General features: G+C 36.6%; 1 protein-coding gene across 4 annotated transcripts in view; it reads right to left on the bottom strand.

The window, feature by feature from the left end:
* Window positions 1-24491, bottom strand: part of LOC123565021 (paladin-like) — a 319425-nt gene that overhangs the window by 204956 nt on the left and 89978 nt on the right. The window lies entirely within an intron of this gene.

Raw genomic sequence — 24491 nt, 5'->3', positions numbered from 1 at the left:
AAAACAACACAAATTCAACTATTATGAAAGAAAAATATTTTATCACCTCAAACCAGTATGACCATCGTCTGTAACAAGTTATGAAAAGACTGTCATTCTACTATTCATCAAGCAGTGAGAAAGTTGTTTAAAGGTTTTTCTAATATCTAAGCTCTGTCAAATCAGTCAAACCGAACAATTTGAATGAATGTAAATCTTGAGAACATCATAAGAATGCTACAGACCAAAAATTTGGTGCAATTCAGGAGGAAAAAAGATAAAAGATTTTCTATTTATAGCTTAATTGACACCTAAAATAGGTGAAGCAGAATATATATTTTGTTGTATTTAACATCACACTGACACAATTATAGGTCATGTGGCGACTTTTCAGCTTTGATGCTGGAGGAAGACCCCAGGTGCCCCTCCATACATTATTTCATCACAAGTGAGCATCTGGGTAGAACACAGACCTTCTGTAAACCAGCTAGACTGCTTCCTCACATGAAGAATTCAACACCCTGAGTGAGGCTCGAACCCACATTGGTGAGGGGCAAGAGATTTGAAGTCAGCGACCTTAACCACTAAGCCACAGAGGCCCTTCAAGCAGAATGACCTGAACAAACTTTACTCCATGATTATTTATTTTCTGTCTTGAACACATACATAAGGTATGGCATTTACAAACTGACACAGTTATATGCCCTACAAGTTACTGCTGAACAATAGTTAATGATTAAAACTGGCACTCTTATTATCATAGATATAATACACTTACCAAAATTCAATAACAACATTAAAGTGTTTGTTGACAGAGGAAGTAGAACTTCAAATTGTGACAAAGCCGAGCTTCACGCTGGCAAGCAGAATCAATAGCAAATGCCAACAAAGTCAGAATACTCATCGGAAAATACTTCATAGTTTATCAGTTTTTCTTCTTATTTGGTTATTTGATATAATCAATGTCATAATAAAGTGACATTAACTATAGTGATCAGAGGTGTCATTTGTTACTAAGGGGAATGGTGTTGGAGGAGGTACTCCCTCCTGCTTATGAAGCTACAGAGTCTCTCCCTCCCTCTCCCTCTGGATTGGTGGACCAGAGTACCAACTTATCCCCAAGGAATTTTGCAGATGTTATAACATGAAATGAATATGTTGATGTACTAACACTATTCTAGCATGCATGATAATTTAAGCATTGTTTGATCACTGGACGTCATTTTCTTTCAAATTATCAATTATGGGGTTGTGAGGGAGTCCGGGGAAGGTTTAATTAACAGCAAAATATGGTAAAATCCAGATCAATATATATGTAATATCTACTTATCTATTTTCCAATCAATTAATACTGTTATATAAACCAAAACCCATTGATTTTTTTACCCATAATTATCACAACGTCATCTCATCAATAAAAACAACAGAAATTCAACAGTTACTGTTATGAAAGAAAAATATTTTTCATCTCAAACCAGTATGTGACCATCGTCTGTAACAAGTTATCGAAAAGACTGTCATTCTACTATTCAATCAAGTGGTTCATGTGAGGAAGTTGTTTAAAGGTTTTTCTAAAATTAGCTCTGGCAGCACCTAAAATCAGTCAAGCCAAACAATTTGAATGAATGTAAATCTTGAGAACATTATAAGGATGCTACAGACCAAGATTGGTGCAATCCATCAAGCCTTTCATGAGAGGAAAAAGTTAAAAGATTTTCTATTTATAGCTTAATTGACCCCTAAAATAGGTCAAGTATTTTGTTGTGTTTAAAGCTGATGCTGGAGGAAGACCCCAGTTGCCCCTCCATACATTATTTCATCACAAGCGAGCATCTGGGTAGAACCATCGACCTTCTGTAAGCCAGATAGATGGCTTCCCCACATGCAGAATTCAACACCCTGAGTGAGGCTCAAGCCCACACTGGTGAGGGGCAAGTGATTTGAAGTCAGCGACCTTAACCACTCGGCCACAGAGGCCCTTCAAGCAGAATGACCTGAACAATCTTTACTCCATGATAATTTATTTTCTGTCTTGAACACATGCATGAAGAAAGGCATTTAAAGAAACTGACACAGTTATACGCCCTACAAGTTACTGCTGAACAATCGTTAACGATTAAAACTGGCACTCTTATTATCATAGACATAATACACTTAAAAATTTCAATAACAACATTAAAGTGTTTGCTGACAGAGGAAGTAGAACTTCAAATTGTGACAAAGCCGAGCTTCACGCTGGCAAGCAGAATCAATAGCAAATGCCAACAAAGTCAGAATACTCATCGGAAAATACTTCATAACTTATCAGTTTTATCAGTTTTTCTTCTTATTTGGTTATTTGATACAATCAATGTCATAATAAAGTGACATTAAATACAGTGATCAGAGGTGTCATTTGTTACTAAGGGGAAGGGTGTGGGAGGAGAAACTTCCTCCTGCCTATGGAATTACAGGGTGTCTCCTTCAAGGGATTTGTGGTAGAGGGTACCAACGTACCTCAAGGAATTCTGTGTATGCTATCACATGAAATGAATACAAATTCCGCTGTTCTAGCATAAAACATGTAAGAAGCTAAAAAATGCATATATATATTTTCTATCAAAGTTATCAAATGTCCATAAAATGCACAGGAATGTCAGTGTTGTTTGATCATGCTGACGTTATTTCCTTTCAATTTATCCATTATGGGACTGTAATATGTTTATGCTTTGCCAAAGAGTACACGAGAATCTTTTTGTTAAGGAGATGTCACGGCTGACATAGTTTAGCATTATTACAATACACAGTCGGTATTGAAATTGTGTTTCTAATACATTATTGTGCTCATTAGATAAATCCTCAATATCTATGTGAAAATAAGGGATGAGTTTTGTATGATTGCAACACTGTGAGTTGCTCTAATTACTGACAAATGACTGAAACAATAGGAATTCGTACGAGAGATGGATAGACCAAACGACAGTGAGGTAACAATATATTCTTTTATTGTTTTAATGTACGAGTTGTAAGCTACAATAAAGAATACCCATTTTATGAAAATCAAACTGGAAGTTAGAAATAACAGAAAAAAATTAATTAGGTCATGAGTCATCATATACCTGTTAAAAATTTGTCATTAGTTTTCACGAGCTGTCAAAATTACTTTTATCTCTCTATTCTGCAAATGCATTGTTTTTGAAAGTATCTTGGATGGATATTGTAGTGTGTAACTTACTTTACATTCCACATTAATATTTGTGCTTGAAATTGCTTTGTTGAGCTCACCGACGTCACATAAGAATGTCTATTGCTTTAGTTTACTGTCTGTTATAAAGGTATCAAATCTCAATATTAAGATATAAGAATTGTTCCTTTCTGGTAGACAATGGAAACTATTTGGTTGAATCATAATATAACAGTTTTTGGAAAGAACTTAATATTCTTTGGTTTTTTGTTATTCGCCGGAAATTCAAAAAGTGACATCACCTTAACACTTGTTTATGTTCCTGTTAAAACACCCCCTGAAAATGACAAAAACAGTAATTTATGCTAGAATACATAATCAAAAGACTAAGTTTTTAAAAGAATACACAGTCAAGTCCATTTAATACGAACTCCCTTGATACAAATTTTCGGATATAACAAACAAAATCCGGATTCCCCAGCCGGGTCCTTCTATTTTCTTTGTAAAATTATTTCGGTAATAATGAACCCAAATGCGCAGGCTGGTTGGGATCCATGCTGGTTGCAAAAGCACTATGTTGGTTTTCTAATCGCTCATATATATTTGGAAATGGCACAAACTGTAAATCACCTTGGTGATGGTAAATAAGAAATTTGTCACACCGCTTCCAGGGGCCCATTTCACAAAAATTCAAAAGTTTTCTTCTAAGTTTTCCACTAATCTGAACTTTTAAAACACATTTATTTCAAAATCTACAACTCTTATCTTTTTAAAAGGGTGTTGTTAATTCAATTTTAAGACAAATCTATGTTATCTATATTCGACCTATGTTCTAAAAATAGCCAAATAGTTACAACAAATCTACTTGAAATGAAGTTCATGAAACACCTTGCACCAGAGTTCTAACTTTGTCTAAGTAGGCTTTTTGAAAACGGCCCCTGCATACCAACAAAGAAATGTGACATACTATTATAACTATTATTACACACTCAATATATTATAAACTCTGTTAAGTTACAGTGCAACCTTAAACGTCAATATTTTTTTCATATCAACCTTCAAATTTCATATCGCGTGTGTGACGTCATTTGTGACATCAGTCCCATGCAAGTCGTCACGTTTAAAAGTTCTTTAACAAGAATATTTCCAATTTTACTCAGGCTAAAGAACAACATCATATCATTTATACAATAACTGTAAGTGAAGTATATGTATGTAATAAAAAGATTATTAGATCTGCATCAAGAATTTCTGCTGAATAATACTGTACTTCAAAAGTCGCATAGTTCCGCTGCATGCAGAATTTATGCATATTTCTCGATACAAACCAAATAACCTATAATTATTTAACTTAATGAAGATAACAGATAAGAATGCCTAAACTGCCTGTAGAGCTACGCATACGAATAGTATATTTAAAGTATTGCTGCTATTTCAGTAAACGCAACAATATACTATTATACAAAATAAAATAACTTGACTATTTTGCAACCATTTCAATTAGAAAAGCTAGCTGTGATAATATGGTTGCATCTTCAGTGATTTATGAGCAAGATCTCAGCTTATATCTACTAGCACTTTCTGATACTTGTTTCACAAATCCAGTCCAATACATGTTAAAATCGTCTGGCTCACTACCCTATTTTTACCTTTACCCTGCTAAACTTCTAAAATGGAATTGTCCATTGTTCAATTTGAGTAGTACCACTTATCATTCGAATGGGTGTTCACTGAAAATTTACAGACACATAGATGTGCAGGCTGATCTTAGTCTGCACTGGTCACAAAAACAAAATCACTTGCCGCCAACAGACTAAACGCTAAATCGAAGTGTAACAACTGGATGACAATGCCATAAAATTATCAAAATTATGACTTATACTTTTGTTGTGCATTTGTATTTTTATATAATGTCATGCTTACGTTGATATTCTGATGTTGTTTTTGTTTGGATTATTTTTGTATATATCTGTGTTATAAAAGGACTTCAAGGAAGATTAGTGCCAGGTAAATAAGTTACCCTTTATTAATAAAGAATTTACTTACTTACTTTCTTACTCATATTATCCATCCAAGAATATGAAACTAGATGCAACATGTTGAGCCTGCCCTTTGACCCCTGTGACCTTGACCTTTGAGTCCATCTCATTGAGTTAAACATTCATGCCAAATATAAACAAGATTCCTCAATGCATGTCAAATTTAAGGGCCGGAGAAGATCTGACATGACTTTTGACCTCCAACTGTGACCTTGACCTTTGAGATAGGAACTAGGTGTTTGCACATGACACTCCGTCTCACTGAGGTTAACATTTATGCCAAATATAAATAAGATTCTGCAATGCATGTCGAAGAAATGGGCTGGACAAGTTCTGACATGACCTTTGACCTCCAACTGTGACCTTGACCATTGAAATAGGAACCTGGGATTTGCGCATGACACTCCATCTCACTGAGGTTAACATTCATGCCAAATATAAACATAATTCCACAATGCATGTCAAAGTAATGGGCCAGACAAGATCTGAAATGCCCAACTGTGACCTTGAGCTTTGAGATAGGAACCTGGGGTTCATGCATGACACTACTTCTTACTGAGGTTAACATTCATGCCAAATATAAACAATATTGCTCCATGCATGTCAAAGTTATGGTCCGGACAAACAAATCCGGACGGACCGACGGACGCACACACACCAAACAGCCATTTGGACAACTATGTCTTTGCTTCCGCAAGTGGGCTTGACAAAAAAAGTAGGTGGTGAAGTTCAGTTTTCTCAAGGAAAGCAAAATGTTTTACTTCTGTTAATCTTGGAGGATTGGACAGACCATGCTTAATCTAGAAGGTTCATTTCTAATTCTAAGTACATTCCAAAACATCTGCTTCTGATTAAATGAACCCCATACCCATGCAAAGATATGATTTACGATCAATGATGTTCAATCACATTAATGAATAAAATTACTTAAATGTTACAAACATGTTTGTAGAAGTTTCCGTTACATCTATCCAAAAACATATCAATTTTGTTGACCGTAAGAGAGGCATTCCACATCCCATGACCTCTGATGGTACAATCGATTTACCAAAACTGCTGTTTCATCCAACGAAAAATCCAACAATCTCATTTAAGCCCTGTTAGAATACTAAATTCAAGGCATACCTAACCAAAAATTTAGTAGAAATCTATGTAGTTTATTTTCAGCCTTTTTTCTTACTATCTTATACAATTCTGGGCATACATTCAATCAGAAATTGGTTTACATGTGTGCTTGATTTTCTGAAGGTTTTTACCAACTGACCCCATCAAAAAGGTCTTATATTCATCTACATAATCTGAGACTTGCAAATATTCATGTTTCCATAACTTTATTCATTACATACGCATTTTCATTCTCCATATAATTATAACAGGACCGAAGATGAAAATACATTTCTATACTGATGTCCAATGCTCACAAATGGCGATATATTTCCAATTTTACTTCAAGACAAATTTATATTGTTCATATAATATTGAAAAGAGAAGACATGTATGTGATAAAAAGACTCTTAGTTTCTACTGAAAAATATGCAAGACTTCTGCAGCGGAAATATTTTGCTACTTTACATGCGAGTCAGAGACTTGCAATACAGCTCAGAATATTCATGAAAAGTTCCAATATAGCTCAGCATATCCACACAAAGTTTCAGTACAGCTCAGAATGCATATGCATGCAAAGTTTCAATACATTCTCATCTATGCAAAATTTCAATACAACTCAGAATGCACAGCTCAGTATGCTCATTCATGCAAAGTTTCCAATACATGCTCAGAATGCTCATTCATACAAAGGTTCCAATACATCTCAGAATGCACATTCATGCAAAGTTTCAATACAGCTCAGAATGCACATTCATGCAGAGTTTCAATACAGCCAAGAATCCTCATTCATGCAAAGTTCCAATACAGCTGAGGATCCACATTCATGCAAAGTTTCAATACAGCTCAGAATGTAAATTCATGCAAAGTTTCAATACAGCCAAGAATCCTCATTCATGCAAAGGTCCAATACAGCTCAGACTGGACATTCATGCAAAGTTTCGATACAGCTGAGAATGCACATTCATGCAAAGTTCCAGTGTATCTCAGAATCCACATTCATACAAAAGTTCCAATACAGCTCAGAATGCTCATTCATGCAAAAGTTCCAGTACATCTCAGAATGCTCATTCATGCAAAAGTTCCAATACATCTCAGAATGCACATTCATGCAAAGGTTCCAATACATCTCAGAATGCACATTCATGCAAAAGTTCCAATACATCTCAGAATGCTCATTCATGCAAAGGTTCCAATACATCTCAGAATGCACATTCATGCAAAGGTTCCAATACATCTCAGAATGCTCAATCATGCAAAGGTTCCAATACATCTCAGAATGCTCATTCATGAAAAAGTTCCAATACATCTCAGAATGCTCATTCATGCAAAAGTTCCAACACATCTCAGAATGCACATTCATGCAAAAGTTCCAATACATCTCAGAATGCTCATTCATGCAAAGGTTCCAACACATCTCAGAATGCTCATTCATGCAAAGGTTCCAATACATCTCAGAATGCTCATTCATGCAAAGGTTCCAGTACATCTCAGAATGCACATTCATGCAAAAGTTCCAGTACATCTCAGAATGCACATTCATGCAAAAGTTCCAGTACATCTCAGAATGCACATTCATGCAAAAGTTCCAGTACATCTCAGAATGCTCGTTCCAATACATCTCAGAATGCACATTCATGCAAAAGTTCCAATACATCTCAGAATGCTCATTCATGCAAAAGTTCCAGTACATCTCAGAATGCACATTCATGCAAAAGTTCCAATACATCTCAGAATGCACATTCATGCAAAAGTTCCAATACATCTCAGAATGCTCATTCATGCAAAAGTTCCAATACATCTCAGAATGCACATTCATGCAAAAGTTCCAGTACATCTCAGAATGCACATTCGTGCAAAGGTTCCAATACATCTCAGAATGCACATTCATGCAAAGGTTCCAATACATCTCAGAATGCACATTCATGCAAAGGTTCCAATACATCTCAGAATGCACATTCATGCAAAGTTTCAATACAGCCAAGAATCCTTATTCGTGCAAAGTTTCAATACAGCAAAGTATGCTCATTCACGCAAAGTTTCAATATAGCTGAGAATCCACATTAATGCAAAATTTGAATACAGCTCAGAATGCACATTCATGCAAAAGTTCAATACATCTCAGAATGCTCATTCATGCAAAATTCCAGTACATCTCAGAATGCACATTCATGCAAAGGTTCCAATACATCTCAGAATGCACATTCATGCAAAGGTTCCAATACATCTCAGAATGCACATTCATGCAAAGTTTCAATACAGCCAAGAATCCTCATTCATGCAAAATTTCAATACAGCACAGTATGCTCATTCATGCAAAAGTTCAATATAGCTGAGAATCCACATTAATGCAAAATTTGAATACAGCTCAGAATGCACATTCATGCAAAAGTTCCAATACATCTCAGAATGCACATTCATGCAAAAGTTCCAATACATCTCAGAATGCACATTCATGCAAAAGTTCCAATACATCTCAGAATCCACATTAATGCAAAATTTGAATACAGCTCAGAATGCACATTCATGCAAAGTGTCAATACAGCTTAGTATGCCCATTCATGCAAAGTTTCAATACAGCTTAGTATGCACATTCATACAAAGTTTCAATACAGCTCAGTATGCCCATTCATGCAAAGTTTCAACACAGCTCTGAAAGCACATTCATACAAAGTTTCAATACAGCTCAGTATGCCCATTCATGCAAAGTTTCAATACAGCTCTGAAAGCACATTCATACAAAGTTTCAATACAGCTCAGTATGCCCATTCATGCAAAGTTTCAACACAGCTCTGAAAGCACATTCATACAAAGTTTCAATACAGCTCAGTATGCCCATTCATGCAAAGTTTCAATACAGCTCTGAAAGCACATTCATACAAAGTTTCAATACAGCTCAGTATGCCCATTCATGCAAAGTTTCAATATAGCTCTGAAAGCACATACATGCAAAGTTTCAATACACCTCTGAAAGCACATTCATGCAAAGTTTCAATACAGCTCGAAAAGCACATACATGCAAAGTTTCAATACACCTCGGAAAGCACATTCATGCAAAGTTTCAACACAGCTCTGAAAGCACATACATGCAAAGTTTCAATACAGCTCAGTATGCTCATTCATGCAAAGTTTCAATACAGCTCAGTATGCTCATTCATGCAAAGTTTCAATACAGTTGAGACAGTATGTACACTCATGCAAACTGTGCTTTTTGATATTTATGAAGCATCAAAATCAATTAAAAACAAAACAAAACCAAGCCATGGGGACTACCATAAGTTTTAGCCCTAAACTTCTTGAAAAATACAAATCAATTGAAGAATACAATAAAGCATCTAATTAATTGATCAACACCTAAACTGTTATAATTCACAAGGAAATGTTCAAAAATTAATTTTGTTTCCACGCTAACAATCTAAACATAAATGCTTTTTAGGCTATTTAAGGTATACTTTTGGCAAATGTGTTTAATTTAACATATCTCCTGAAAACAGACGCAGCATTTCAACACTTCGTAATGATTCTTGACATATATTTTCAACAATGTCAGTGTTGCATGCAGAGGCTGGCAATTTTTTAATCAAAATGTACCCTTGTATTTACACCCCTGAGACTCTAGGCAACAGAGTCACTGTATATAATTCTAAAATATCAACACGTTTGGTGATATCAGCAATTAACACGGTTTTATTTTAAAACAAAGCTGTTTCCACTGTGAAAAGCTTATCCATATTTATCTTCTGTTGGGGGCCTTCATGGCCGAGTTGTTAAGATCACTGACTTCGAATCAATTGCCCCTCACTGATGTAGGTTGGAATCTTGCTTGGGGAGTTGAATTCTTGATGTGAGGAAGCCATTCAGCTGGCTTGAGGTGGTCGATGGTTCTACCCAAGCGCCCACCCGAGATCAAATAATGCATGGAGTGGCACCTGGGGTATTGCTCCATCATCAAAAGCTGGATTAAGTCAACATATGACCTACAATTGTGTCGGTCTAACGATAACCCTAACAAAAACAAGAGGGTCATTGACCCTAAAGCGCTCACCTGTGTACAAGGCTTCAAGTGTGTTTGTATAATGACTTTATTTATTGAGGCAACACTATTAGGCATGCCCAATCTTCCAAGTGGGCCTCAAAATTATGTACAATATTTACAAATAGATTTCAAATACAAATTTGACAATAGCATGATTACAACATTCTAAGCATATGTTATGTTGTTCATTTTCCAGTTTGTTAAATAGGATCTTTTGAACTGCTCAAGACTGTTAGAATTTTTTACTTCAAGAGGTAATGTGTTCCAGATTTTTGGTCCCGAGTATTCAAGGGATTTTCTGTACAGTTCTAAGTTTGGTTTAGGTACTTCAAGACATTTATTTGATTCTGATCTTAAATTAATGTAAGGATTATGTACAAATTTAAATTTACTTTGAAGATAGGATGGACTAAGATTGTTAATTGATTTAAAGACTAAAATTGCTTTCTTATAATGCAGTCGTTCATTGAATTTCATCCAGTTCAGCTCTTTAAACAAATCTTCAGATGGAAAATCAAAACATTTATCAAGGATGATTCGAGCTGCTCTTTTTTGAAATTTTGTAATTTTTTCCATTGAATCACTGTTGCAATTACCCCAAATTGTGCAGCAATAATCCAAGTGGGGTAAAATATAAGCATTAAAGAAAAGTTTTCTCTGGGGAATATCTAGGTAGCATTTTATTCGTTGTAAAAGATAAAGTAAGGAATTGCATTTCTTTAGTGTGTTATCAATATGATCTTTCCAGCTTAAGTTATTACTGACATGTACACCTAACAGTTTTTCTGATTCTGTATATTCGACAGTTTCATTGTTGAATGTAAGGGGCGATGGGTTCAAAGTATCTTTATTAGTTCCTCTTGATGAGATAAACATTGCTTTGGTTTTTTGTACATTAGCTGTCATATAATTATGCTTGCACCAGTCCTCAATTTTAGAGAGTACAGACTGTAATTCAGAACTGATTTCTTGTTTGGTGTTTCCAACAACAGTTAAGGTTGTATCATCTGCAAAAATATCAGTGAAACAGTCTTTCAGATGTTGGGGCAGATCATTAATATATAAAATAAAAAGCAGAGGGCCAAGCACAGAGCCTTGAGGGACACCAGACATTATTGGCTTTGATTCAGATATTTTTCCAGAAATACATACTTTTTGAAATCTCTGTATAAGTACAGAGTTAGGTTTCTTCTATGTTAGCCTATACTATATACATGTCACACACATTTTTGAACCTAGGGCAATAATTTGAATAATTACAGTAGACATTACAAATCTAATATCACATGCCAAATATCAAGGCTCTAGCTATTATTGATTCAGAGAAGAAGATTTTCAAAGTTTCTTATATACAAGCCTATAGTAAGTACATGTCAGACACGAGAATGGCCATTTTATTGACCTTAGGGCAATAATTTGAACAATTATGGTAGAGTCAAAAGTCAAATCCTTATATCACATGCCAAATATCAAAGCTCTAAATAGACTGATAGCTGAAAACCTATTTTTAACCAAACATACCTGTATGTTCAATGAACCGGAACCATTTAACAACTCTAAAAGATAGCTACCAAGAGATCATTTGTGTAAAGTTTCATCAAAATACATTCAGTAGTTTTAGAGGAGATGTTGTTTAAAGAAATTGTTGATGAAAAGTGACCACGCCCTCTGGCAGCCATGTTTTTTGATGAATCAGAAAAATTTGAACAGTATTTGTAGAAGGTCACACAAGGACAATTTGTGTGAAATTATTTTAAAATCAGGCTAACAGTTTTATACAAGAAGATTTTCTAAGTTTCTACTATATACATAAAGGGAAAAGTGACCACGCCCCTGACAGCCATGTTTTTTGACGAATCGGAATAATTTGAACAACCTTGGTAGAGGGTCACACAATAACCATTTGTGTAAAATTATTTTAAAATCAGGCTAACAGTTTTATACAAGAAGATTTTCTAAGTTTCTACTATATACATAAAGGGAAAAGTGACCACGCCCCTGACAGCCATGTTTTTTGACGAATCGGAATAATTTGAACAACCTTGGTAGAGGGTCACACGATAACCATTTGTGTAAAATTATTTTAAAATCAGGCTAACAGTTTTATACAAGAAGATTTTCTAAGTTTCTACTATATACATAAAAGGGAAAAGTGACCACGCCCCTGACAGCCATGTTTTTTGACGAATCGGAATAATTTGAACAATCTTGGTAGAGGGTCACACAAGAACCATTTGGGTAAAATTATTTTAAAATCCGGCTAGCAGTTTCAAACAAGAAGATTTTTAAAGTTACCACTATATACATATAGGGAAAAATGACCATGCCCTCAAGCAGCCATGCTTTTTGACGAATCAAATAATTAGAACAGTCTTGGTAGAGGGTCACACAAGGACCATTTGTGTAAAATTATTCTAAAATCGGGCAAACAGTTTCACACAAGAAGATTTTTAAAGTTTCCATGCACTATATACATATAGGGAAAAGTGACCACGCCCTCTGGCAGCCATGTTTTTTGACCAATCGGAATAATCTGAACAATCTTGGTAGAGGGTCACACAAGGACCATTTGTGTAAAGTTATTCTAAAATTGGGCCAGCAGTTTCACACATGAAGAATTTTAAAGTTTCCACTATATACAAATAGGGAAAAGTGACCACACCCTCTGGCAGCCATGTTTTTTGACAAATCAAAATACTTTGAACAATCTTGGTAGAGGGTGACATAAGGACCATTTGTGTGAAATTATTTCAAAATCGGCCCATCGGTTTAGGAGGAAATGTTGTTTGAAAATTTTTAGCTCACCTGAGAAGTTGTCCGTCTGTCATCAACAATTGTGTTTAAAAGACATCTCCTCCATAACCACTGAATGGATTTTGATGAAACTTGGCATGGATGTTCCTTGGATGGTCCTCTACTAAAGTTGTTCAAATGGTTCCGCTTGGTTGCACATAGGAGCCGCCAGAGCTAAAAATAGAACTAGATGCCCACGGGCAACATGTCAAGCCCGCCAGCTGTCAAAAGGACTGGGAGTTGCACATGACACTCCCTGTCTCATTCAGGCAAACATTTATGCCAAATAAAAAAAAGATTGCAAAAAGTTACAATATAAGTTATTTAAAGTAACAACAAAGGGACGTAAATCTAAAAAAAAATTCTAAGTCCACAAAAAAATCCTTACCAGTAGAGATAGGTCAAAATGTACCTGAAAATGGATGTAATGTAAACTTGTTATTAATTATCTTTTGTTTCGGGGAATTAATATTAATAAATAATACACAAGTTCGTATAAACTCCAATTTCTATTTATTTGATCTTTACTAATGTTCATAAATTATATTTCAAAATACTTATACTATTATCAATCTTTCTAATTCTTGTTCATTTAACCACCATTAATTTCTAAATAACTCTCAATCTATCAAAACTATTATACTAATATAAACGACGGTGTCTACTTGTAGTAGTGAGCACAATGCCCAACTTTATAGTGCTGCCTCACTGGAATATCACGCCGTAGACACGTGACATGATACCCCACCCAGTCACATTATACCGACACCGGGCTGACCAGTCCTAGTGCTATCCTCTTAATGCTGAGCGCCAAGCGAGGAAGCTAGTACCATTTTTTTATGTCTTTGGTATGATGCGGCAGGGGTTTGAACCCACAACCTCCCACACTCAAAGCAGACGCTCTACCACTAGGCTACCAAGGCGGTCAGGGAAACAAGGTTTGTCAAACCACAGATTAGCTCAGACTGGTTTCTTTTTTAAAGTTGTGAATGTAGCCAAATAATTCAATATCATAGTTTTACGATCTCTCTAGATTAGACTGGTTTTTGTTGCTATGACATAAAATGAAAGAAAAATTAAAAAAATTCGAAATTTCGCAACAAATTCACTATGATCAGTCCATTAGCTAAAGTTTATTCCAGCCATACAGGGACTATGCTGGCCCTTTATCACTTTACAGCTTGAATAGGAAAGAATCAGAGTGATTTGAACAATCTTAATAGAGTGCACCACTCAAACAACATTTACATGAAATTATTTTAAAACTGGACTAGCATCAAAGGAGATGTCATACAAATTTGAAATAGGACAATCCAGGATCCAGAGATCATCGTTGCAACTTTCATCAAATATTTTCAGAGGAGAATGATGCTGTCTGAAGAAACTAGAACTGTCACAGGAATGACGAATAATACCCCACATAAATGCGGCCTTGTCACAGAAGTATGGCAAATTTTAAGTTAGAAAGGGGCCATAACTACGTAAAAACAAGAGCTGTCACTAATGGTGACAAATGCCCCTGCAGCACTTTGACCTTTGACTTGGTGACCCAAAAGTCAGTAGGGGTGGTGTACTCAATAAGTACTATGAGCATGTGAAGTTTGAAGGTCCTGGATGCAGTGGTTCGCGAGTAAAGTGCCTTCATACAAAAAGTTAACGTTAGCCTCTATGACCGTGACCTTTGACCTGGTGACCCCAAAGTCAGTAGAGATACTGTACTCAATAAGTACTATCAGCATGTCAAGTTTGAAGGTCCTGGGTGCAGTGGTTCGCGAGTAAAGTGCCTTCATGCAAAAAGTTAACATTGTGACGAACAAACGAACAAACTAACGAACGGACGAACAGTTGAAAACTAATATGCCTCCCTTCGGGGGCATAATAAAAATTGGTGGTTTGTAGCCAAAGTCAAACTTGACCTGTACTTAATGATGTTTCACCTGTGTACCAAAAATTATTTAAATCTGTCAAGCCTTTCCTGAGTTATTGTCCGAAAACCACCAGTTTGGCTAATTTTAAGTTGGAAAGGGGCCAAAACTATGTCAAAAATGGTGGTTTGTAGCAAACGTCCAACTTGACCTGCATTTTATGATGTTACACCTGTGTACCAAAAATTATTTAAGTCTGCCAAGCCTTTTATGAGTTATTTTCAGGATACCGTGAACACCAACGGACTGACTGACCGACCGACAGACAAGCTCACTCCTATATACACCCCAACGTTTGTGGGGGTATAAATAGCAGAGGGACTTTTAGTGGATGAATGCCAAATGGTGAGTGATCACTGTACCCCATTTGAGCACTCTGTTATATATAATTATTAAGCAAACACTATTTTTCCATTTTTAGTAACAGTGACCTTGTCCATGATCTAACTGGCCACGTATGGAATTAAGTCCTTAGTCTTACCATGTACATATACTACCTTTAAGTCAAGTTTCATTTCAATATCCCAATTCAAGTGAACATAGTTTCTGAATAATATACTCGATATACAAGAGGGCCATGCGTGTCCACAGTCTCTCAACTGACCTTGACCTGCTGATCTTGTTTCTGACCAAAGTTTATTGAACAAGCAACACCAACATAAGACCATTATTCAAACGATTTTAACTGCCTTAAAAAGTAGCAGCTTTATCCAGTTCACTTAGAGTTCACTTAGCTGTGGTCAAGAACAAGACTCCATAAGGTCATAGGTTTAAATCAGGGCAAGGCACAATTGTTCCACATAATAATTCACTGAATATATAGTATAAGGTCATTCCTCCAGCACCCATGATTCATTTGGAGAAAGATGTACCCCGCACGGTAAACATGTTAATACTGAGAAGAAATCCTGGTTAACTCTTACCATGCTGGACACGATTGATTCTGCCTTTGCACCCAGTATAAATCATGATCAGCCTGCACATCTGCACATTCAGCCAATATCTTTTTGGTAAGCATCCCTTTTAACAGTTAATGGCACTGTCCTAATTGGAAGATGGACAAGTTCATTAAAGAAATTTAGGTAAGGGTTAACAGATCTCTAAACATGAAGAAATACTTTAGTCCACATTTTGAAGAATAAAAAATTTGCTTATGCATGTAGTCTTTAGATGCTTCAGATGCTATAAATACATTGCAAATGTTGATTGTTTTTTTTGTTGGGTTTAGTTATACCTATAAAATTATAGGTCATATGGTGACTTTCCAGCTTTTCATAGTGGAAGACCACAGATGCCCCTTCAGGCATTATTTCATCACTGGCTTGGTAGAACCATCGACCTTCAATATTAGCTAGCTGGACGGCTTCCTCACATGAAGAATTCTACGCCCCATTAAGCTACAGTCACACATTCGGATATCTCCATGCGTTGAGGTACGGTGCGGATGGGATTGGTCTGGGGGTGTGGACACAGATAAGTACGGAGCAGTTCGTCTTAGTATGGGAAAAATGGTGAGAAAAAGGGAACAAAAAGATACAGGTCCCGAATAAGTAAGGATAACGGGACCAAGTAGGGATAGGTACGGCGTACTACGTTGAACTACGTTTTACTGCACCTGGCAACTTGCCCAGCGCATATACGGGTCTGCAGTGAACTTCGTTGAACTACACTTAAGTACGGGCAGCCTCGGATAACTACGTTCAGCTATGGATCAATACGCATGACCATGTTTGCATTAAGGTTTAGTAACGGGTCAGTAAGTTTCATATAAATAGGCCATGTGTAGCCAGCGTTTTCATTACAATTATCTTTGACATCATGTCAAACTACGGCATGGTACATTTCAGTACGGATTACTACGTTTAGTATGTTTGACTAAGGATGAATAAGTTTCAACCAAGTTGGACTAAAGTCACGCTCAAATGGCTACGGATCGCTCAAACTTTTGTGCATGTTCGAAAGTTGGAGAAACTTGCAAGTTTGGGATAAGTCTTGAATACGTTTTAACCAAGTGTTGGTACTGATTGATACGGATTACTACTTTGAGGTACGGTCAGGTACGGATCGATACGAATGACTACATTTCTATCCATGGCTAGACGTAGCTATCCGCGCCGTATGTGTGACTGGGGTATTAGCTAGGCTCAAATCCACATCGGTGAGGGGGCAGGGATTTATAGTCAGCAACTTTAACCACTCAGCCACAGAGGCCTCCCTAAAAATGTTTAGATTGGAAGTTTAAGAAGTGGCCTCCAGAGCCAGGTGATATCTGCTTACAGAGGTTTGACTGCACCAAAAGAAACAGCTAAAGTTCAACCAAACAAAACACACAAGCAATAAAAAGAATGTTTTAAGTAGACACTAAGTGTCAAGAAGTCATTAGAAAAGCTCTTTTCATCAAACATAATTTAGCTGAATTGTCTGACAAATAGTACTCACTTTTCAATTACAATTACCTAATTGACTCTGAGTCAAGGTTCTTTACTCAAATTTATTCCATTCTCTCAATCTTGCGTCTGGAAAAAGGAAAAAGCTTACATGATTTTTTGACATAAACATTTTTTTCTCTGCAGATAAAAAACAAATAATGATTATTTTACTTTCAAATCATGCTTCAATTCAAGAAAGGATAATAATATTTGAATTATTCTTGTGTCTAAGGAGATGCAAGCTCTTTGCCCAGGAGAAAAGCAATTCTCTTGAAAGCTCATCTCAGATATCTATGGATAACTGATTCCTTCTATAATAATTTGTCTCTTTGATAACAGAGATTCAAGTATGTTATACTCAACAGTCACCAGGCCAAGACATTTCAAGCACAGGCTTCCACATTGATTCTAGAACTTTTTTTTTTTTCAATGAAATGATTATTTTATTTGTTTTTGTTTGGTTTAACGTCTCATCAACACAATTATAGGTCATATGACAACTTTCCAGCTTTGATGTTGGAGGAAGCTCCAGGTGCCCCTCCACGCAGTATTTCATCACAGATGGGCACCCGGGTAGAAACACCGATCTTAAGTAAACCAGTTTGATCGCTTCCACACATGAAGAATCCAATGCCCTAAGTGAGGCTCGAATCCACATTGGTAAAAGGCAAGTGATTCAAAGTCAGTTCATAAAAACCTCCCTATTAATTTTCGTGATCCTAGGCCCAAGCATTCTAAAGTTATCGTCTGGAAATGGTTTAACTGTTCTGGGTCACTGTGACTTTGACCTTTGACCTACTGATCTCAAAATCAAAAGCAATAGGGGTCATCTGTTGGTCATGAACAAGCTCCCTATCAACTTTCATGATCCTAGGCCCAAGCATTCTTGAGTCTACTGACTGACCAACCACCAACATCAACAAAATATACCTCTCCTTCTTTGAAGGGGGGCATAATAATATAAACAGCATGAAAGACAGAAAAATGTGTGTTTTCCTCAAAATGAAATGTCTGCCAAACATTCAAATACTTCGCCCAGATGACTTTTTTCAATGACAAAATATTTAAGTAACATGCACACTGAGATTTGGGCTTAGTATTTTAAGAAAATACTGAGAATGTGTAGCTGCCGCTTTGTGTTGAGGAAAGCTCTAGTTGTCCTGTCTCAAACGCTTTTACCTTTAAAAAATCCATCTAGTCATAAAAAAAATTAGAACAAAAATGTTACCTCAATAGAGTTATTTTTCTTGCGTGTAAGATATCGAAGTCACATGGGTTGGACATCCTGTTAAAGCTGCATCATAAAATTTCTTTAATGCTACATTCTGTGTACTCATTATTATTCATGGGAGACTAACATTCGTGGATTTCATAGATGTATCAATCCAAGAAATTAAACAGAATGTACAAATAAATTTCCTATTCATATCATGTTCAAAAATTCACGTCACTATGACAAACCATTTGGCTAGTCTGTGTTCAGACCCTATGTTTTGTTCACAGGAGGTAACTCCTGAGGCTATTCAAATTTTGTATAATTATGTCCCTTTTCTTCTCTAATTATACGATCAGAGCCAAGACTGATGAAGTCAGAACATATAAAAGAATTCTAAAAAAAAAAAAGATTATCTAGTCGGTAGCCAGACTACCATTTGGCCAAAGCCACAAAAATTTTATGACTGATTTCACAGTAAACAATCATGGCGGACACGATTGGTTCTGCCTTTGCGACCAGTGTAGATCAGCATCAGATCAGCCTGCACATCCATGTAGTCTGATCAAGATCTGCACTGTTCGCCATTCAGTCAGTGTCTTTGGTAAGTACCCCTTTTAACAGTTAATGGTACTGTCCAAATTAAAAGATGGACAAGTTCATTATAGAAATTTAGCAGGGTAAGGGTTAAAGTAACATGATTAAAATGTTTCTAAGCAAAAACTAATCTAACATTTATCAAATGAGAATTGAAAACATTACCAAGCATATTCAGGAACTGAAACTCCCAATAATTACATTTCCACCATCTGCTTAACTTGACAGGTTGCATGAGATAATATCTCAGTCAATATTAAGGGTTGTAAAACTTTTATAATGATAATAGTCATGTAAATTTATTGACATTCCAATCTATCAAATGAAGATTTCCCAGTCTAAAGTCATTTTAGTCATTATTTGATAATATAACCATCCATCTATCTTTTTGTACTAGAATTAATTCTAAAATCTTCACAGCATAATTCACAAGAGACTCTCACAGTACAGCTTCCAGTGATATCTCGAGCACAGTATATAAACGAACTGAACCCCAACAGGATCTTGTGAGCGGATTTCAGGGTCAACCATTTTGCATCGAGACAGTTGAGTTGAAAATTCGTGTTCATGAGGATACTGTTGAATGATAAGTAAGTCAATCTGTATGTATATTGTCGCCAACAAACTTTATTGTTGACCTATGATAGCAACATTATCATTTTAAGCATTAAGACAATAAAATTCATTAAACTCGCTGCAGGCTAGAATGAGATCAGCACTACACACGAAAGAAAATTGGGTTTAAGCAAGTTTAGATTGGTTGAACACGACAGAGTTTTGAGTTTGTACCGCTGCAATTAATTAATAACAAAAGGTATTATGGTTATTTGTTATATGAATGAACAATTTTGAACATAAATCAAGATTTATAGCCAGGGTGTAAAATAGGCCTACTGTACGTTTCTTGCCAGTGATTCTGAACCTCACTTGCGAGTTTACGCGATCTATCTGTACCATGTCTTGGGAGTATTTTCAAACATTCTGTAAGTTTCTTGGGAGAAAAAAAAATATGATTTAAAGCATTTTTTGTTGATTTTCAGGCAAAATGGAAGAATTCAGCTGCATAAACTGCAAGTTCCGGACAACAAACTTTGGCAATATTATATTTCACAATTTGGAAACCCACCCTCCGCCGATTCACTGGAGGAATGTGTCACTAAGCTGAAGGCGTGGAAGAATGGTATGGAAGACAAGGGTCTGAGAGTGAACATGAAGAGGACCAAGTTTATGATCTCTGGCTCTGGGCTGGATCTTCTGCGAGACTCCGGTGCTTTTCCGTGCGCAGTCTGTCGGAGTGGTGTTGGGGTAAACTCCATCGAATGTTCCAAGTGCAGACATTGGGTTCACAAGAAGTGCAGTGGCATCATTGGAAGACTGAGCGCCAATCCATCATACGTATGTCCTAGATGCTGTGGCCAGGCAAGGCCAATTGATGGTAGACCAGTCACTCAAGTAGATGTGGATGGTACTCTGCTTGACGTGGAAGCCGGTTTCTGCTATCTTGGCGACATGCTGTGTGCTGGTGGAGGCTGTGAACTTGCCATCATTTCCAGATGTTGTACTGCCTGGGGAAAGTTCAAGAAACTCCTGCCAATTCTGACTTCCAAGCATGTATCCCTCAAGACTCGTGGAAAAGTGTTCAATGCATGTATCCGTTCTGCCCTACTGCATGGTAGTGAAACGTGGGCGCCTTCTGCTCCAGATTTACAGTGGCTCCGTCGAAACGACAGGTCAATGATCCGATGGATCTGTGGCATCAAACCCAATGACGACATACCCATAGCAGCACTGTACGCAAAGCTGGGGTTACAGGAGGTGACAGAGGCTATTCGTACCAGACGCCTGAGGTGGTATGGTCATGTCATTCGTGCATCCTCATGCATCAACTCGATCTTGAGTATGTCCATACCAAACTCCAAAGAACGTGGGAGACCTAAAAAGACCTGGTTGGAATGTGTCAAGCGGGACTTGAAGGCTTACAACCTTGACAGCTTTGACCCACATGACAGAGAAGCATGGAGATTGGGTGTTAAACAATCTAGCCACCTGCTGCCTACCCTAGTTACTGGGACACCTGCAGCAGTCGACAAATAAACACAGGATATGATGATGATGATGATGATGATGAAGAAAACGATATAAAGATCAAAATTTCAACTCAAAAAGAAAGGAAATTATTTCATACTCAAAAACATCAAAATTATTCTAAAAAGATTTAAAGTTCTCAAAAAGGACTTTAATTCCAAATGATGACACAAAAACAGTAAAAAGACTATAGTATATAATATAAGCCATTCGATTTTAAGTTTATAGGCCGAAAACAGGGGATAATTCTATGAGGCTAAAAAGGTCTAGATAAGTGTAAAGTTGCATGGGCAGTGTTGCATATTTCATTACTGCCCATGAAAACTCAATAAAACCAAGTCTGCTATTTTCTGTACTTTGTTTGATGTCTTTGCTTTCAAAAGATCTACATTTATTTGGAATTCAGCCTGTAGAAGTACTGGACACTTGCATCAAACCTTGAGCCAATATGTTTTTGTCAAACAAGAGGATATATTTCGGTAAAATTGCTTGACAGAGTTATGGACCGTGATGGTATGAAAATTTCCACTGAACCTGAAGACATATGGGATTTTTTAAGCAAATGCCTGCAGTAGTATTTAATATATGAACCTGCAAGCAAACCTCGGATAAATATTTTATAACAGCAAAAAGGGGGGTAATTCAGTAAATATGCCTGACACAGTTATGTGTCTCGATGGTATGACACTGCCCTTTGATCGTTTCAATGAATTACCTTCAGCAGTAACACTTGCATCCTGTTCTCTGTGTGTTCGGGTTTAACGTCTTTTTCAACAATTTTTCAGTCATATAAACGACGGTGTCTACTTGTAGCAGTGAGCACAATGCCCAACTTTATAGTGCTGCCTCACTGGAATATCATGCCGTAGACAGGTGACATGATACCCAACCCAGTCACATTATACTGACACCGGGCTGCCTAGTCCTAGCACTACCCTCTTAATGCTGAGTGCCAAGCGAGGAAGCTACTGGTACCATTTTTTACGTCTTTGGTATGACGCAGCCGGGGATCGAACCCACGACCTCCCACACTTGAAGCGGATGCTCTACCACAAGGCTACTGAGGCGGTGGTGCGTCCTGTTTTATATGCTGCTGAGTAAGCACCGAGTAAGTGACCTGGGTCACCTGGGATTACACCGGGATCAATCAGGTTTACGCCAGACAATCACTATGGATATCCGGTGTCAGGCCCGGACTAAACCGGGATCAAAGTGTAGATTCTGCTTCATTATCGGGGGTTTACTGGGACACAGTCGGGGATATGAGATCCAACTTACATTTTTGCAAAAAAAATGTCACAATTCGTCCAGGTATACCGGCTAATGTTTACCGGGAGGAACTGGGGCCGTCAACAGGAATGTGAGATCGGAGCTTTACCACTAGGCAACGACAACCCCACAGAATAACGTAAAATAACATATCACTAATTAGTATGACTGTGCTAAGAGTAACGCTTTACAACTTCAATTATTATGACCAAATTTTAAAATCAGATGATTTCCCAAAAAATGAAATGATAGTTTTAGCTGAGGATTCTAGAAAACAACATTAAATTCATTATATTGCCTCTTATAATCATACAGCTCCTTCAATATAAAAAGAGATAGCAATTGGTTTTTATTGCAAATTTAACCAAATTTGTGAGATCAAACTAATCACGAACTGAAAATTTCACAGATTTCAGAAATTGGTTCCTCATTCGCAATCACACTTCATCACGCACAGAATAAGGAAATACAACAAAAAAAGATGCGAGACTATAATAATTGGTCTCTTTCTTGGCAAAGTGTAATAGCAGTAAAATTTAGGCCATATTTTTAAATTGAAATATGCAAGAAATTAAAATTCAGAAATTTGTTTTAAAAAGGTATTTTTTTAAAGATTATTTATTTATTTAATTAAGAAGATTTTCAGTAGATTATGATGCAAACAAAATGTGAAGCCAAGCTATATGATAAGATATTGGCACTTTTATGTGCAGATAAGTGACATCTGGCATTACTTGTCCAGAACTGCTAATTGCAATTATCATAAATTGGTGTGTCTGCTATCACCAGGTATCTTTAATAAGCTTGTTGTCATGTAGATATAATTTGAATATTGAATAATGGTATTAGTTTATGGCTTTAGATGTGAGAGGGTCATCCAGGCCCTTTCGAGCTTAAATTTGATTGGCTACTGATAAAAGTATATTTATTTTCATTGGTTAATTATTTTTATTTGCAAATCTTGATCATGCAGTTTTTGCTGCTAGTCAGGGAGTTAAGTTTTAGACACAAAGGTGTAAAGAGGTTTTAAAAGTTCCTGGCATCTCTTGCCAGAAATAAGGGCATATCAATGACTTATATTGAGTCAGCCTATTAAACTTTGAAGGAACACTTAAGTTTTACTTTGTTATTTAAAATACAGGATTTTGTGAATTGTTGTAACTTTAACATTGGAAATTTATTATTCACTGGAACTTTGTTACATCTTTGTTGCTTGTTACAATCTAAATGGGAAACCTGAATTAAACTTCAAAAAACAGTTACATTGTGTTTTATCTGCATGCAGTGTGGACAATTATCTAAAGGTCAAGCCTAAAACCAAAGGCTTATCAGTCTGTCAAAATGAGGTTCCTTTAAATATATAACACTCGGTGGAATCTCACAGGAGCTCGAACCCGGCTAATTTTCCCCAAGACTACAAAAATCAACCGGTACCACCTGTGAGCCCGAGTCATGACCCCAACACCCTTGGAACGATAAGGGCCCTCTATGACAGATGTGTGGCGGAGTAACCGGGTACGATTAGTGAGATGGACATGAAGAAAGTGAAACAGAATTTAATTTGTTTGACACATTGGAAAATTTCATTGTGAAGAAACTTTGGAAAACATACAAAACTACATAAAGAACAAATTTATAAATTTATATTTACATTACTTCAACATGGATGGGACTCTTTGATCTTGGTCTTTCTGGATTTCTGCTTGAGATCAATACAAAATTACGAAACCAAACGTTAATAAACAATTTTTCTTTGGCGATGGAACTACAGAACTCATTAAAAACACATAACCAAACTTAGATGAACAGCTAATTTTCCGGTGCATTTTGATGGAACCATGGGATGAGAGGCTGTAACC

The sequence above is a fragment of the Mercenaria mercenaria genome, chromosome 2 (assembly GCF_021730395.1).
Source record: "Mercenaria mercenaria strain notata chromosome 2, MADL_Memer_1, whole genome shotgun sequence".
NCBI lineage: Eukaryota > Metazoa > Mollusca > Bivalvia > Venerida > Veneridae > Mercenaria > Mercenaria mercenaria.
This window is presented reverse-complemented; position numbering and strand designations above follow the sequence as displayed.